The sequence below is a fragment of the Buteo buteo genome, chromosome 12, assembly GCF_964188355.1.
Source record: "Buteo buteo chromosome 12, bButBut1.hap1.1, whole genome shotgun sequence".
Lineage (NCBI taxonomy): Eukaryota > Metazoa > Chordata > Aves > Accipitriformes > Accipitridae > Buteo > Buteo buteo.
In genome coordinates, this window is record NC_134182.1 from 22,347,395 (window position 1) to 22,363,133 (window position 15,739).

Below are 15,739 nucleotides of genomic sequence, written 5' to 3' on the forward strand. Positions count from 1 at the left end.
TTAGTTCCATATATCTGGGAAGGAATCATTTCAATTTCTCTTTCGAAACAGAGCAATTGTTGGTTATAAAAAACTGACCAGGAAAATAGGATGAGACACAACTGGAAGTGCTTAGAACTTAATGAAGAAAATGTTATTCACATTGGTGCCAGCATCATTGATACTAAGTAAAACGCAACTTCATTCAGCAATCATTCTTTCTGATCCTATTGTATTTGCCGGTGGTTTTGCTTATGTGAAGAGAATGCGCTGCCTATTATAGAGCTGTCTTTGCCTATGTTATATGGATAAGGGAACCCACTCAGCCTGTGCCGTGGAATCCACGAGGTGCTCCATGGGGCTAAGCATGGGACACCTGCTTGATAAAGGACAGGCTCTGTCCTCAAAGAGCTCCCAAGCAAAGTTAGAACCACCTGCAGCAGGTGGCAGAGAGACAAACAGGCAGTTCATGATGAGATACAATGCAGCAGCTAAGTCAGTGCAGGGACCTCAGACAACCTCCAATATGAAAGGCTTGGATGTGTCTGGACCACAAATCACCTTGCTCCTAAGAGAACTGAGCTGTGGTAGTAGAATATGCCTATCCAGAGAGCCAAAAAAATGTGGGAGGCATGAAGGGAAGAATAGCTTTGATATAAGGAGAAAATACTGTCAGGGCAAATAAACTTGGATTAGAGCACGAGGAGAGGAAGTAAGAGTACACAGTAATGCAGGTGACTACAACCTGCACTGCTACTTCCCTTTGCAATAAAACAAGACCAAGAGAATTTCTTTATTATAAGATAGACTTTAAGGGATAAAAGGAAATACTTTTTCTGGCAATGCATGAGGTACTCGTAGAGGGCTCTATGTTGCAGAATGCTACTGAGACAAACAGTTTAGACTGAACGTGTGATAGACATGGGATTAAATTCATCCTTGCTGTAACTCAAGGAATGGATCATGTCTTAATAAAGCATGAATAATAGCATCTGAAGTTACAATACATAACAGTAGCAATACATGTGGCTTCAAACCCAGGCTAGCTAGGATAAAATCACAAGCATTATCAATGCCCAGCTTCAAAGCACCATATAATCAGCCATGAAAGGGGCAGAGTAAGTTATCCCTATTGGCATGCTATTTAGGTGAATTAGGAAGGGTTTTGCACCTTCCCTTCAAGCATCCACTATCGTTAGCTGTAGGTTTGGTATTGGACCATGTGGACAATTACTTTTTCCTAATGCAGCAGACATTTTCTGCCTCTTGTTCCCCAATAAACGTATCCCAGGAACTTCCTGCACAGCTTCTCCCAAATGGGTTTCTGATAACATTTTGTCAGAAGGGTGGTGTGTTTGGCTATTTTCTTTCTATTGGTGTCTGGTGGGCAGGATGGGCTTTGTTAGACCTCTGTTGTTACAGAAGAGGATTTCTTAGAGCATGGACTAAGGAAATATTGTTTCTTCTGATGATCGAGTTGCTAGCAGCCAAACAAAACATTGCAAACTGAACAGGACAGAGCGTGTGTTGCACTTCAAGAGGCTGGTCTTGTTCTGACAAGAACCTAAAACAAATGTTAGCAGAGGACAAATCACAGAAAACAAAAAGCCTTTTTCTTGCCGGCCCGGTCAGAAATCAAATCAGCCTGATGGACAGGTCATCTCGACGTGCAAGATCTTCCTTTTGTTGTAGTTTCTTGAGGAGGGGACATTGCTCTCCAAACCCATTGACAGGTGAATTCCTCTGCTTATTAGACCATGAGTGTTGATCATACAAATCAGAGATGCACCTCATTAAATGGAAGGTAGCACTCTGTCCTCAGATCCGGTTGTCCACTGTGGGTTTGTCCCCCTTCCTTGGCATTTCATTCTCACTCCCCAGCTCACTCGTAACTCATCTGGCCCGTCTCTTTCTCATGCTTCTACGCACATGAGGGAAACCATGTCTGCATCACCCAAACACTGGCTGTGTTATTTCACCTGGGAGCGGGGAACTACTCTGCTCTTTTTGTTGCCATAGAAGGTCTCAAGAAGTATTAGATGCCTGCAATCTGCCATAGACCAATGACACTGGGATTGGCTCTGCAGAATCAGCTAGATCCTCAACTGACTATTTAAAGTGATGTTTGCAAACTCTGCTCCCTGTTACCCCTGCTACTGCTGGGGATGTGGGCAGGCTTCCCCCTAACCTGGCTCCTAGCTGGAGGTCTCCATCTGCCTGCACCCATCTTGCCCTCAGCTCTTCCCTCTAACTGATGGACCAGATCTGCCAGTGGTGTGGGCCTCAGGAACCCATTTCATGTCACTCCATATTCTGCTGAGCTATTTCAGGCAAAGTTTGCACTTCAATGACCATGGTGCAGAGTCAAGGTGTTAGTAGAAGACAGCAGCCACTGCTTCCAGCATTGGGTGACAGTGACACAGCAGCAGGTGAGGCTCACAAACCAGGAGGCAGCCAGAGCCCAGCCCCTCTGTTGGCTTAATTTGCACTGAGACCACAGGAGGGAAAGACGAATGATGGAAAAGGACCTAAGGAAAAGGCAACATGTGATGTCCTCAGTGGTAGTGATGAGCTAGTCACCAGTCAGGTAGCAAGTTCCATCCCCACAAATTTGCCATCAGACTCCAGAATAATGTCTTCAGCCCTGACTGTGATGTTTCTAAGGTCTGGAGAGTGCTCAAGAAGGGATAGTAACTAAAGGCAAGTGTGCGTACAACTATTATCAAGAATAAAAAGAGGAAATACAGAACATGGTTTTCATCATGGATGGGATTTACTGCCTTCCCCCACCCTTCACAACATAGACATGCGATCTTCCCTGAGGACACTTCCCACTGAGATGGAAAAAAACAGATGGGGTGATTTTTTTTTTTTTTTTTTAGTGCTAAGAGCTGCACGATGCAGTATTTAATTAGATGAATATAAACTTCAGCAAAGGCAAGTCTGGAAGGCAGGAGGGTCATTCTTGTAATATAAAGATTAGAGGAAGCAGTGAGCAGGCTGGAAATAACATGGAGTTAGAGAGGATGGTTTCAAAGGATTTCTAAAGAAATAAAGAAGTTTTAATTGTGTGACAAATTTCACTGACCTTTCACTTGAGACAAATCTGTCCTTTTATCTTTTATTTGATCATGTACGTAGATCAGCCCTTTCAGCTGAGATCATTTCAGCTCTTGGAAAGGCATTGCAAACCTAGCTGAGATGACAGACATTTGAACTCAAAATGATCTTTTTCTTTTTCTTTGACACAAGAATTAAGCTTCATGGAACAATTGATTTCCCAACACAATGCATCACAACATACTGGTCTGTGTCCAGAAACTGGCCTGCTGGCTTCCTCTCCCTTATTTTGTAGCAATTCTCTATTCTGCTCCCTGCTTTCTTCACACTACACTGGCTGCTGTTATTATTTCATTGACAGAGTTGCGCCTGACTGTATTTTCACAGCTCTCCCTACTTACAGATGTTGTGCTGAGTTTAATTGCAATGCCTCAGCCAGCTCACGATAGGAAAAGGGCCAGAAGGGCTGTCCCTGGTTGACAATTCCAATCCCCTACTGTTACAGGCGAACGGGGCCTGTCACATCCTTCATAAACGCAGCAACCTCCATCATCAAGAAGCTTTTAAGGTAACCTTTTTGGCAGGTTGTCTGGATGGAAGCTTGTTCTCCACCTCCCTTTGGGTGTTCTGATTATTTGTATGTCTCCCATTGCGCATTGCTTTGTTTTCACAAAGGCGGATAAAGAAATGGCTTCTTAAAACTCCTCCTTTTGTAAGTTTGACATGTAGTTAATTCTTTGTTGTCAGTGATTAATCCCCTGGCAGAGCGTTCAGAGCAGGGTAATATAGAGAGTGATATGGAGCAATCAAAGCTGATGTTGATTTAGTTCCAATACCAAATCAATGCCAAGGTACATGGCTTCTGATCTGCTCTCAAATATATCAATAAAGGCTATAGGATGAAATGCATTCTGGCATTTGAACAGAATTTAACAACTACCTCAGCATTGTAGTATCTTGCTACACAGAGCTGAATCTTACCCACAGAGAGCACACGCAGATGTGTGCAACACTCTGCCTTGGGCTTTTAAAGACCATTTCCAAGCACTGCAGAGCCAGTCTTTCTCTGGAGCTAAAGAAACATATGCTGCATGTGCTAATGCACCATAAATCAGTGTTTGCTAATACTCCATGGCTTTTCATGTCAGGGAAAGTTTCTAGAAAGCAAATAAGACAGAAGAATTTATCTACAATCAAGGAAGGTGTGAGACACAGGCTGGGAAACAGCTCTAGAGGTTCAGAACTTGCCTGGCCTCTTTTTCTTTTAGGTTTTGGAAGTGCCCCGACTTCAGGCCACTGTAACCTGAAATTCTTACAACCTTCTAGGGAATGACACTGATGGAAAATTCACACTGGCTTAGCATTTCAAATGTGCTTAGGTTACTGGACAGTTTCTAATTGACTAACAGAAAATTAATCAATAAAAAGAGTGTAACCAACTACAAATACCTGTCACAAATATTATGTGTCTGGGAGGTACAAATCATATGCTGTCATTTTCCAGCTTGGTGCTAAGTCAATATCTAAACCAGATGCACTGGTGGCATATGATATTTTCATAACGAGCTACCCAAATAGATGAATGCTCTTGGTCTCATAGTAAAAAAGACACATGGGAATTCATCAAGAAAACACTCCCCCTTGTAGAGGCATTTGGAACGTGAATATTCACAATCAGCTAATCCTTACAGAAGCTTTTGAAACTGTGAATAACTTTTACCCACTGGAAGAAATGACAGGCAGTGTCTGCTTCTGCACAGGTGACTGGAGGAGAAGGGATCCCCTGTCCCACTTGTGGAGAGGAACATACTTGATTCTTCTACGTGGTCCGTCACTGCAGAGGAGTTCAGAACTTAACTGGATGCATGCATTCTTACTGCAGAAAAGAAAAATTTAGCCAGAGGAAGGATCATCAGAAAATAGTGAGTAAAGCTAGTCCAGGATTTTAATTAAATGACAACAACAACAAAAGATACCAAAACTGTCACATTTTTGTGGGCAGAACTAACATTTCCAGAAGAAATCCATGTTAGATTTTGTGGAATTCTGTCAAACAAAAATATTTTTTTCGTTTCCAGTTGCTGAAAGCCAAACGCAATTACATTTTTTAGGAGCTGGGCACTGAAAATTGCAACCCAACCCTGGAAAACTTTGCTTTGCAATCAAAGTAATTTTTCTTCAGGCTCCCCAACAAAAACCTGAAAAACTTTCAAGTAAAAGCTTCAGTATGAACTTTGTCAGACTAAACTTGCAGAAACAATGACCAGTTGAGGTTGCAATTCATGTGGCTGTTCTCAAGGTCCAAGAGCTCTTCAGACAACTGTAGCTGGGTGGTCACTACGGGGTCATTATGTCTGAGATCATTTGCAGTCAATGCAGAATCCCTTGCAGAGTATCTGAGAGTTACAGCACAAAAGACATACTTACTCTCCTATTAGAGGAAGTTTATATAACTAAGTCAACAGAAAAAATACAAGCCCAGAATAACTAGAAAGCCTCAAAGGATCAAGGATAAAATGTACAAACAAATCTACCCTACCACTCCATGACAGTGCGCACACAGACAGTAGTGACTTACTTCAGGACATAAGAACCCCAGATGCACGTATGCCAGTGCCACCATCTGTGTGAGACAGCTGACTTCTGTACAGCCTCCTTTTCTACAGTGCCCAGCATGGCTCTCTTGTCCACGGACTGGAAACTTCTGTTCAGCAGAATATGAGCAGAATATTCACTTGCGTATGAGTCTTACTGAAGATTAACAACAAGTATGCCCTCCAGTATTTTCATGAACACCAATGGATGTGAGCAGAACCCTGAAATTAAGAAGATGCTTTGCAGAAATGAGACTGCAGCCATCAGTCAAAAGGATCCACACCGACACAGGCCCCTGGGTATTGATACCTGGGACTTGCTATCCAGGACTTGAGCAACAACAGCCAACACTGCCTGCCTGCCAGGCAGATAGGTAGGATGGAAGATCCACTTAAGCACTGGCTGAGTCTTACTAATTCCAGTTGGAATTTCAAAGAAAGGAGATGCTTTTCTACGCCCCGCAGATGTTGCTTGTTTCTGTGCCAGAGGCTGAGGAATTGCATGTGCCTTTCCTCAAAGCCTAGCATAATGTCCATGCCATTCCTACATCTTGGGATCAATGCTAAGTCTTGAACAAGCTAAACTTACTTCTCTTCTTGTTACTGCATGGGATCTCACTAAGTAAGGCTCTAGAGTTTCATGTGTGCAAATAGCCTTTAAAATCCATGTTGATCGTAACCAAAGTGAATGTCTGCCAGTGTCATTTTTGAGGGAGTAAAACCAACACCAACTGTTCACAGTCGTAGACCTCCTCCTCTCTCTTATCCACCTTTCCTTCCCCTTTGCTCTCCTCTCTCATGATAGAGAAACAGGACTGTAGATTTATGATCCATTGAAAATTTTACTGCAGGTCTCTCCATTCATTCATGAGCACTAGCTGTATCACTTCTGAGGTTTTTGTGCTAAAACCTTTAGCATTTCAACCAACCCAAGGCTTTTTTTTGTTTGAACTGTAAACTCTTTGTTAGGGATTGTCTATTGCTCTTTGCGTGTTTATAGAGTGCCGAAGACAATGGGGCTATTCTTGATTTATCATTAGGCACCACCATAACAAATCTAATGACAACAGTATGGACAACCTGCTCCCACCTGCGCTTTGGTGTGAAGATTTGTAAAGTACCAGGTAGCTGCTGGCAATCCCTTTATAACATGAAACAACACCCTCCTCCAACATCAAAAGTTAGAACATCTTTGTCTGAAAAAATTAATTTGCATGATAACATCTGCACACTGTGTTCTGCTCAGAGGGAGAAACATGTTTATGAAAGCCGGTGAGGAGCTTGCTCACAGATGTGAATATGAATAGGCTGTGCCATGCAGGTAACTCTGATGTTGTCAGATCTGGTAACCTTGGGTACCAATGATAGCAACCAAGCCTGTATTACACACATAATCCTGGGTACCAAGGTCATCCATGTTAACTTGCACTGACACAACCAAGCATGGGTTTTCAGTGATCGTGGGGTCATTGACCACAGTTAGAGAGATCCAGTCAAAGGAAGATATAAGACAACATGCCTCTGAGAGGGCTCAGATGACCATGAGAGGCTCTAGGGGTGTTTGCTGCAGAAAAACATCATAAATCTGAGGTTATCACTTTGCCATATTTGACAACTTTCCTTTAGAACAAAGCTATCAGTTACAAAGGGCACTTGCAGTAGATGGTGAAGGATCTCAGCTGCTTCTGCTTTGGGGAAGCAGGTGATACATCAGTCAATGGTCCCTCATCGTCACTGATATCTCTCATTCCACTAAGCATCAGTCCTGATTTGTTTCTCCCCAGATGACACAGTGGCTAGATTTAGATGGTGAGTACACATCTTATCTATCATAAGTCCTATAAATAGTTGTCATATCCACGTACAGTATCTTGCTGGACTATTTACAGCATGATCCAAAGCCCCTTGAAGCCAGTGGAAAGTATGCCGTTTACCTTACAGGGCTTTGGATCAGGCCATTATAAACTCCTCACCTCTAGGGCATGTAACCATGCTTTTCCAGGCCTATCACAATGTGCATGGCGAACCACGGTCTGTAATAGGTTTCCATTTGGACCTACTGCACCTTTCTAGCTATGGGTAAATGATCTCAATGGGAGAGAGGAGAAGAAAAACACAGAATGAAAGCAGACAGGGACAAGAGTTGGAAAGAGTCCATCTTCTGCTTTGGTACATTTTCCTGCCTATGATAAGGGAAAGATTAGACAGAAAAATGAAAGAAAGAGGGCAAGGTGAGAGCAGGTTAGGAGATATCTCGTGGGATGCACCAAGCTCAGTGGCTTGAAGTCTGTTTGCATTGAGATGCACTGGGCAAGTCTGTTTTCTTTGCTTAGTATTTGTTATCGTGTTTCCTACCTCAAAATGGGAACAGCAAGTCCTGACAGGGCATCTACTCTCAGTCCTTCTGCATGGCACATATACCAGCAAAATTAGGCTGTGTAATCTTCCTTCAGCAAAATTCCTGCATCAGATTACATTATGCTTTCTGTAGCAGCAGGGTGGAGGGACAGGAAAAATGTCCCAGCTTGGAGGACTGGGTGATGGGCTGTTCTGTCACTCCTCTTCCAGCCCTGGCTTACTGATGTACACTGATATAACCAGCCAGTAAAGTCAGCATCAGTAGTACTTGGGCAGTGCCTAAGAACCCTACTAACCCAATAAGATCCTTGCACTTGGTGCTGTACAAACAGAATGGAAGGATGGTCCCAGCTCCAGGCAAATTACAATCCAAATATAAATAAAAGGCAGTGGTTTGGGGACAATGTATAAAAAGTGAGACTGTTTTGGTCAGCACACTAGACAGTAGCTCTTATCTTTATCCAGCATCCTGTAGGCAAAGGGGGGTTTGTATTATTGATCTGAAGGAGGTAATAAGGAGTATTTTCCCTGCTCATCTTACCATACACCAATGAAAAAGCAGAGATAGGCATGCTGCAAAAATCTTTACACCTCTGTAACTCAGTGTTTTGAGGCAAATGGGGATACCGTTCATAACCCAACCTCAGTAGGCGGGAAGGAGGCAGCCTGATAATAAGGGAACCAATATCAGCACCATGGGCCACACCTCAGCATGGCACTGTGGGCAGGCAGAAGGGCTCTGTAGGGTCTTGTTGGTGGGACCAGGGGGCTGGGGAGACCCTCAGTGTCGCGCTCATCCCTTTCAGGATGCAGGAAGAGGAGCCCGAGGCAGGTAGGGAGACCCCCACCTCCTTCCTACCAGCAGCGAGTGCTGCCGGGTGGAGGTGCCTCTGCAGGTATGTGTGGGCTCAACTCCAGTAGGTCCAGCCCCAAGTCTACATGCTCAGCCGGACTGGAAGCCACCTGGCTTCTGCAATTACCCCTTGCCTGGCTTCTAAACCCTGTGCTTGGGGAGACGGGGAAAGGGAGAACGAAAAGGCAGCAAGGAAGGTGGGGATGGCTGAAGATGGGGAGAAAGGAACAGCAGCGCTGAGGCAGGAGAGCCAGAAATTTTCACTGCAACTGGTATCAAGGGACAACTGACAAAAACCAGGTTGAACAGGGGAGAGCTGGAACCAGCTGCAGGCAGGGAAAGGGCATGCAACAGGGTGAACAGCCTAACTCTCCAGGCAGGGGTGAAAGCTGGCAGCAAGCAAAAATCCCAAAAGACAGCACAAGAGGTCAAGAAAAGAGGCCAGGAAGAAGGAGTGGAGGGAAGGGATGCAGGTGGTCCTGGATGCTGTGGAGAAGGGTGTATGAACTCCTTCCCCCAGGGCTGGCAAACCTGCCCTCTCTGAATCAGTTTGTGACCTAAAGCAGAATGGTTAACTTCCTTTTCTGTTGCAATCCTAGCTGGTCTAACTGCAGATATTATTATTCATACAAGTACCTAATAAAGGATATGGTGTGGAGCAGCTGGAGCAGAGCTCTGGAAGGTGAATGATGTTAATAATATTTTTGTTGAGGACTGAGCTTTAGGTCTTTTCATGCTCCTCTGTCCTGCAAATGAGACAAGATGGATGACAGAAAAGTGAACAAATAAAAATGCATGATCCTGTTGGAGACTGCCTCAGCAATCAGGAGAAGGCAGGTAGCTGGACACATCCCTTGCTGCCACTATCCCCATTTATCCCTGTCCATGGAGAGGAGACATCATTCCCTTAGCAGAACCCTGACTCATCAGTCATTTTTTTTTGTGCCAAAAAGTGGCTGCAGGTACCTAGCTTCTGTAAGTGGGATTTTTCAGGAAATGGGAGACAACCCAAACACCTTGGATAAAACCAAGCCAAGCCCGAGGCAGTGTACTCAGTAGTTGTTCTGGAGAACATCAACTTTGGTTTCTGGAGAACTATGGGGTCAGAGTCTTTGCTGCCCTTCCTGAACCAATGCAACCAAAAGGGAGAGGGGGATGACATTACCACAGGAGACGTAGTTCACTGCCTTTAATACTGCAGAAGTTACCGGTTCAGCAGCCAAATGAAAAGAAAGAAAAAATCATCACCAAATGTTTTGGTTTGGTTAGAAACAAGTCTCTTCTTTGGTGTCTTTGTTCTGTTGCTAAAACATTTTAAAAAATTTACTCCAGTCACCGGAAAGCCAACTGAAAGTACAGCACGGTGATGAGTGAGTGCTGTCTTAAGCTGACATCTTGGCCGCCTCCCAGATCTGGGCTCGCACTCCCATGCACTCACCCCAGACGTGAATGGCTCTCTAGGACTTCTGCTAATGGGGCTCAAATTTGCAAAAATAATGAGCTCCTCCTTGGAGCAATGCTTATACCTCAGGCAACTGCCCCCCTATCCCAGCATGTTCTAGCCACCAAGCCAGAAAAGTAGGCCCTCCTGCCTTGCTATATTAGAAAAACTCGAACTGCTCCACAAGAGTTAAAGCAGAAATGCCATCTCAGATACTCCTTAGCTCTGTGGCTACTTTACAAGAACGCACTTCACTGTTGCCTGATCCTCTAGGACAGCCCTTTTCCTCAGCAGTGAGCTATTCACAGGAAAGATTTCACCACTCCAGAAGCTGGTGGAGGATGATTTGTGTCCTCCATCCTGTTGTCTGCCTTCAGGCTTTCATTGTGTTATTTTTGCATGCACAGTCCAGGGTTTCTTTGGTCTTACTTACGCAACCCTCAGAGAGTCTGCTTGAAACCTAAGTCCCTGAGGAAGACTTAATGATAAGGTTTAGAGGCCTCTTTTCTTTTGAACTTCAGCTCCTCCTCCCCACATTGCTTTGCTCTGGAACAACATTATGTTGGTCAGTGTAAAGGCAGGGAACACAGCCAAGGTAGTCACCGAATCCAGCCTCAACTACATGGCAACAGATCCCTGCCAAATGCTCATGAAAGAAAGCTCTTCCATCGGCACCACCAGGAGTTTAGTTCATGGATCATCAGATGTAGTTGCAACCTCAAGCTTTGCTCTGTCTCGTGAGTCCCATTCTAGCTATAAACAATTCTGCTTTTGGTGGGTCTGCATGACTTGGCTGCCATGGTAATACACACATTAAAAAACCTCCACGTACAGCTGATCTGGTAGCAAGGGTCTATGTCTGTGTACTGCCCAAGGCAGCAGATCTGTGCTTAGTGTAGCAATTCAGGGAAGCTGGAAAACAAAAAAATAGTGCTGCACAGTGTCTAAAGAAACTAGTTTTAGGAATGACCTAACTGTATAAACCTGTCAAAGCAGTTAAGTCACCTGGTGGTTTATTAAAGTGGATAGAGGTGTAAATAAGTGGATAGAGGTATAGAGTAGATAAAGGTAGTTTAGTTTTAGTGACCCAGGCTTTAGACTACTGTTACTTTTACCAAACATGCTGTGAGGGATTTGGATCTCAGCCCCGGACAATTAAACTAACTAATATGTTTTAACACAGCAAAACATAACCACAGGTTTTGAGGTTCCTCTTTGGAGCTCCTCCTGAATTCCTATACCTCTTCTCCTCTCTTTTTTTTTCTTTAGTTATGACACTTGGAAAATGCATCTGGATTCTCTAAGGGTGCCAGCATTTGGGGTATGACATTTGGGTAAATATTCACATATTGTTTTCAGACAGTAAAATATTCTATTTCCAGGATGAGCAACCTCTACAGTTCTGGATGCAACCCCATTTGCCAAGGTACGCAAACAGAAGGGACAGGCTCATGTCCTTGGCCTGTCTAAAAGGTCTTCTTTACACTAGCTGCAGTCTGCTCCAGGAATTCTGGTTCTCCTTTGTCTCAAAGCTTCCAGGGAAAAGATCCTCACTCCTTCCCTGCAGCCTTCTTCCCTGTTTAGTGCTGACAAATGAGACTATGCTACGGCAAGTGCTGAAGTTGGCTGCTTAATGCTACAGCACCTTGACAGGTTTTATTTCAGGTGCTTGATGAACTCATGCATGGCAAGCTTTATTCTGCTTAAATGTCATGCCTTTCTATAATGAAGTGGAAAACAATAGCAGGGCAATTACCATTGCTCAGGTGACTCAGGAAACTGGTAATGAGATGGAGAATCTCTCATCACTGGGTTACCAGATCACATGTGAGTAAGGTGTGGTTTCATGACCACCCTGTGCCAATCTAAGTTCAGCTTTTGCCAAAATGTGTAGCATTGCTCTGCCCCTGTCCATGAGTTCCCATCCCTTCCCTTGCTCCAGCTGTAGGGCTCATGCACCTGGGAAATTGAGCACGTCAGGCTGATCCAGCTAAATGCTCCACCCAGCAGAAAATGGGAAAAAAAGGAAGAGTTCCCTCATCTGTCTGAATGCCCTGATCTGACTGCTCAACCACACGATCACCAAGGTGCACAGCTGGTGGGGTGGGAACACATGATGTAGGGCTGAGTCACCCCTTTCACATGTAGTACAGAATTAGATTGCCTTAAGCCAATGATGAAAGCAGAGAGAAAACAAAAATATCTTTTTCATCTAGGAATTAAAAGTCTATCCATTTGTCATATGGTGTCTGATGTCTTTACAATAATTACTACAAAGCTAAAGGATGGGGCTCATCTCTGCTCGTTTATTCAGCTAGTTTAAGCTAGATTCTTTAATCAATGGAGAGAGAAGCTTCCAGAGGAGGATGCATATCATACAAAGAGGGGTGTTTAAGAGGACTGAGACATCTTCTGCAGATCAAAGAATCATAGAACAGTTTGGGTTGGAAGGGACCTTTAAAGATCATCTAGTCCAACCACCCTGCCATGGACAGGGACATCTTTCACTAGCTCAGATTGCTCAAAGCCCTGTCCAACCTGACCATGAGCACTTCCAGTGGTGGGGCATCCACAACTTCTCTGGGCAACCTGTTCCAGTGTCTCACCACCCTCATCATAAAGAATTTCTTCCTTACATTCAATCTAGATCTACCCTCTTTCAGTTTAAAACTTACCCTTTGTCCTGTCACTACAGGCCCTGGTAAGTATTTCTCCACCTTTCTTATAAGCTTCCTTTAAGTATTGAAAGGCCACAATAAGGTCTCCCTGGAGCCTCTTCTCCAGGCTGAACACCCCAACTCTCTCAGCCTTTCTTCATAGAAGAGGTGTCCCAGCCCTTTGATCATTTTCATGACCCTCCTCTGGACCCACTATAACAGGTCAGATGCTCTTGACTATAGAGTAAATTCCAGCTCCACCTCCAGGACATCTGCATTTCACATCCCGTCTTGTTCTTGTCTGGAGTATGGCTCAGAAATCTTTACTCTCTGGAGACCAGGCTGAACGGTGGAAGCACCTTCCACATGGATGTATTCCTGGTGAATGCCTGTTCCCCTTCATCTCTCCTCCCCTCCTGTGCTGACACTGCACCTGCATGGGCCAAACATTTCTTCAGTGAGCTTTGGCTCAGATTTGTAAGGCCAGCAGCGGGTTCACAGAAGTAGGGTTTGTGGCATCATAGCGATCGCCTCAACGAGAAGATGACATCATAAACACCAGCTTTGTTGTTCCCTGCTTTCTGTCTGCAGCAGACTAAGCAGGGACAAGTGCTGGGCATGAGGCACCCCATGAGCTCTGCCTGGGCAAATCAGAAGTGTAACCTTCCAGAGAGCAATTGATTTGGGAGCGTAGAGGGAAAAGACATTATTTTATTCATAATTTTTTACAGCCGTTTTCCCTCCGGAAGTCCTTTTCTGCTATCTTAGGGCAAGGTCTAAGAGTGTATAACTTAAAAGATCTGGTATGGAGATTTTGAACATAATGACTTAATTAAATGAGGTGTTTGGGGAGTTTAATATTACATCGTTGCTGATGGCTGGCTGATTGTTTTACTTGCCTTTGATCAACAGTGTGAGTGGAGGGTCATCCCAATCACAGAGGGCCTACAGTATCCGTCATCACCCCTCAGTCCTATTTGTCTTGCGTGTGTATGCAGAAGGCCTGCTTTTGATGAACTGTGAAAAGAAAGATGAACTGTTGTAATGAAAACATTCCCTCCCCAAGATCCTCTTTAGACAACATTCAATTGGTTTGACCTTGTCCCCTCTCGTGGAGGACGGTAATGATTCCTACAGATGGCTGGGTCATTCCTTGGACACTTGGGAGAGAGGAAGCTGGATTCTCCGCCTGCGTTAGCTCTCCAGTTATGCAGGCTGCAGCCAGGACATGCAAAAGCAGCATGGGTAGACATACCTGAGATAGCTGTCATCTAGCCGCTTGGAGTCCTCATAGATGTCCTGGGCTGCCTATTTATACTCAGCGGACTTTACCTAGGCTTGTTTTGCTCATGGCACATGCATGCACTAGCTAGCCAAAGAAAGCTGAATCTCTCAGGACTGCAGTCTCCTCTCTGGCTGAAGCAAATGCATGGCCTGAAGGAAGCCGTTCAAGACGTCAGCCTGGCTTCCCTTGCCCATCTGCCTTGTAAGCAGATGTAAGCTGGCAAATATTAGTAAATGGTCTGTTAGCTGAGCTAGTGGTCTCCTGCCTTAAATCCCTCTTGCTCCAAAGAAGCAGCCTTCTCTAATTATGTCACATTTAGAAAAGTGATGTAAGAGCTAGTGACGAACACAGTCTTCGTGTTCACCCCCACAGTTTTAGGGAGATGAAATCCCTGGATCAGCCTTGGGGAGATGTCCCTGTCCCTCTGTCAGCTGAAAAGGTGACTGTGTTGGAAATGGTTGCCCATTCATCTTCAGGGGAGGAGAACAGACTTTTCATTACTGCTTAATAAGAGAGAGTGGAAAGAAACAGCTCTGTATATTATAAGGATTTAAAAATATTTGGAAGCTAAACTGGTAACTGCATACTTGGAGGCATCAAAAGGCACATGGACCCTCATACAAACACTTAGTAATGGCCTGTACCTGGCCTGAAGTGTTACAGCAAGTGTAAGCAAGGAAGAGAAAGGATAAATGGGGAAAAGAGAGCACATGAAAGCGATAGAACTTGTCCCATGTCACACACCTGGACCACAAAACCGGAGCCCAAACAGTCCCAGTTGGTGTCGTATTTGTGAAGCCACTGAGTCTAGCCTGGTGGCCCTTGAAATACTTGTCTTTAGCTGAGGTCAGTCTCCACTTCCATGTGAATAGTCTGAGGATGTCACGACACATCAAGCTCTTGCAGCCTCATAAGCTGATCCACAGGTCCTCCAGCAGCACTGTCAAACCCACTTTAAGGCAGTTTATCTTTTTCAGAAGTGCAGTTATCCCATCCTTCTGTGGCTGTTCCAAGAGAAGCTGCAGCTACTTTAGTGACATAAGCCTTGCCTGTAGAAATATGCACAAATTAAGTGTAGGTCTACTGGCCTAATCCTGCTGGTTTCCTCATGCTTCCTCCATTTCAGGAGTTTCATGAAAATGCAGTTGTCATGTGCATCACAGTTATACGACACTCTGACACTTAGGCACAGGCCAAATACTGACCGTTCTTGCTTTGTCATGCTTCAGTGAAGCAGAAATGCCACCCTTTTTCCAGGAAATAGCACAGCTACCAGTATCTTGGTACCTACAATAAGCAGCATTTTGCCAGATGCTGCTATCTGCAGCTCAGAGTGCTAGGGGTGGGCTTTTCTGCCTACCTCTGCAGCACAGGATCACGTAGGCGTGACTCATTTAATCAGTTTAATGAAGTTTTTCTTCCATTTCGGGTACCTTAGATATTACTGCCTGGGCTGGCCTCACTTTCTCTTGACCTCTGACAGAGGCACATGACAATTTAGTCTCCTGGAGG

General features: G+C 44.5%; 1 long non-coding RNA gene across 1 annotated transcript; it reads right to left on the bottom strand.

Annotated features, from left to right (window-relative positions):
• Positions 1 to 2,983: 2,983 nt before the first annotated feature.
• Positions 2,984 to 15,393, bottom strand: LOC142038032 (uncharacterized). Its single transcript, XR_012652506.1, has 5 exons — positions 14,972 to 15,393; positions 13,842 to 13,959; positions 9,481 to 9,590; positions 5,618 to 5,743; positions 2,984 to 4,915 (listed from the first exon to the last, which is right to left on the bottom strand). It is a non-coding gene; the product is annotated as an uncharacterized LOC142038032 (long non-coding RNA).
• Between the last annotated feature and the right edge of the window lie 346 nt (positions 15,394 to 15,739).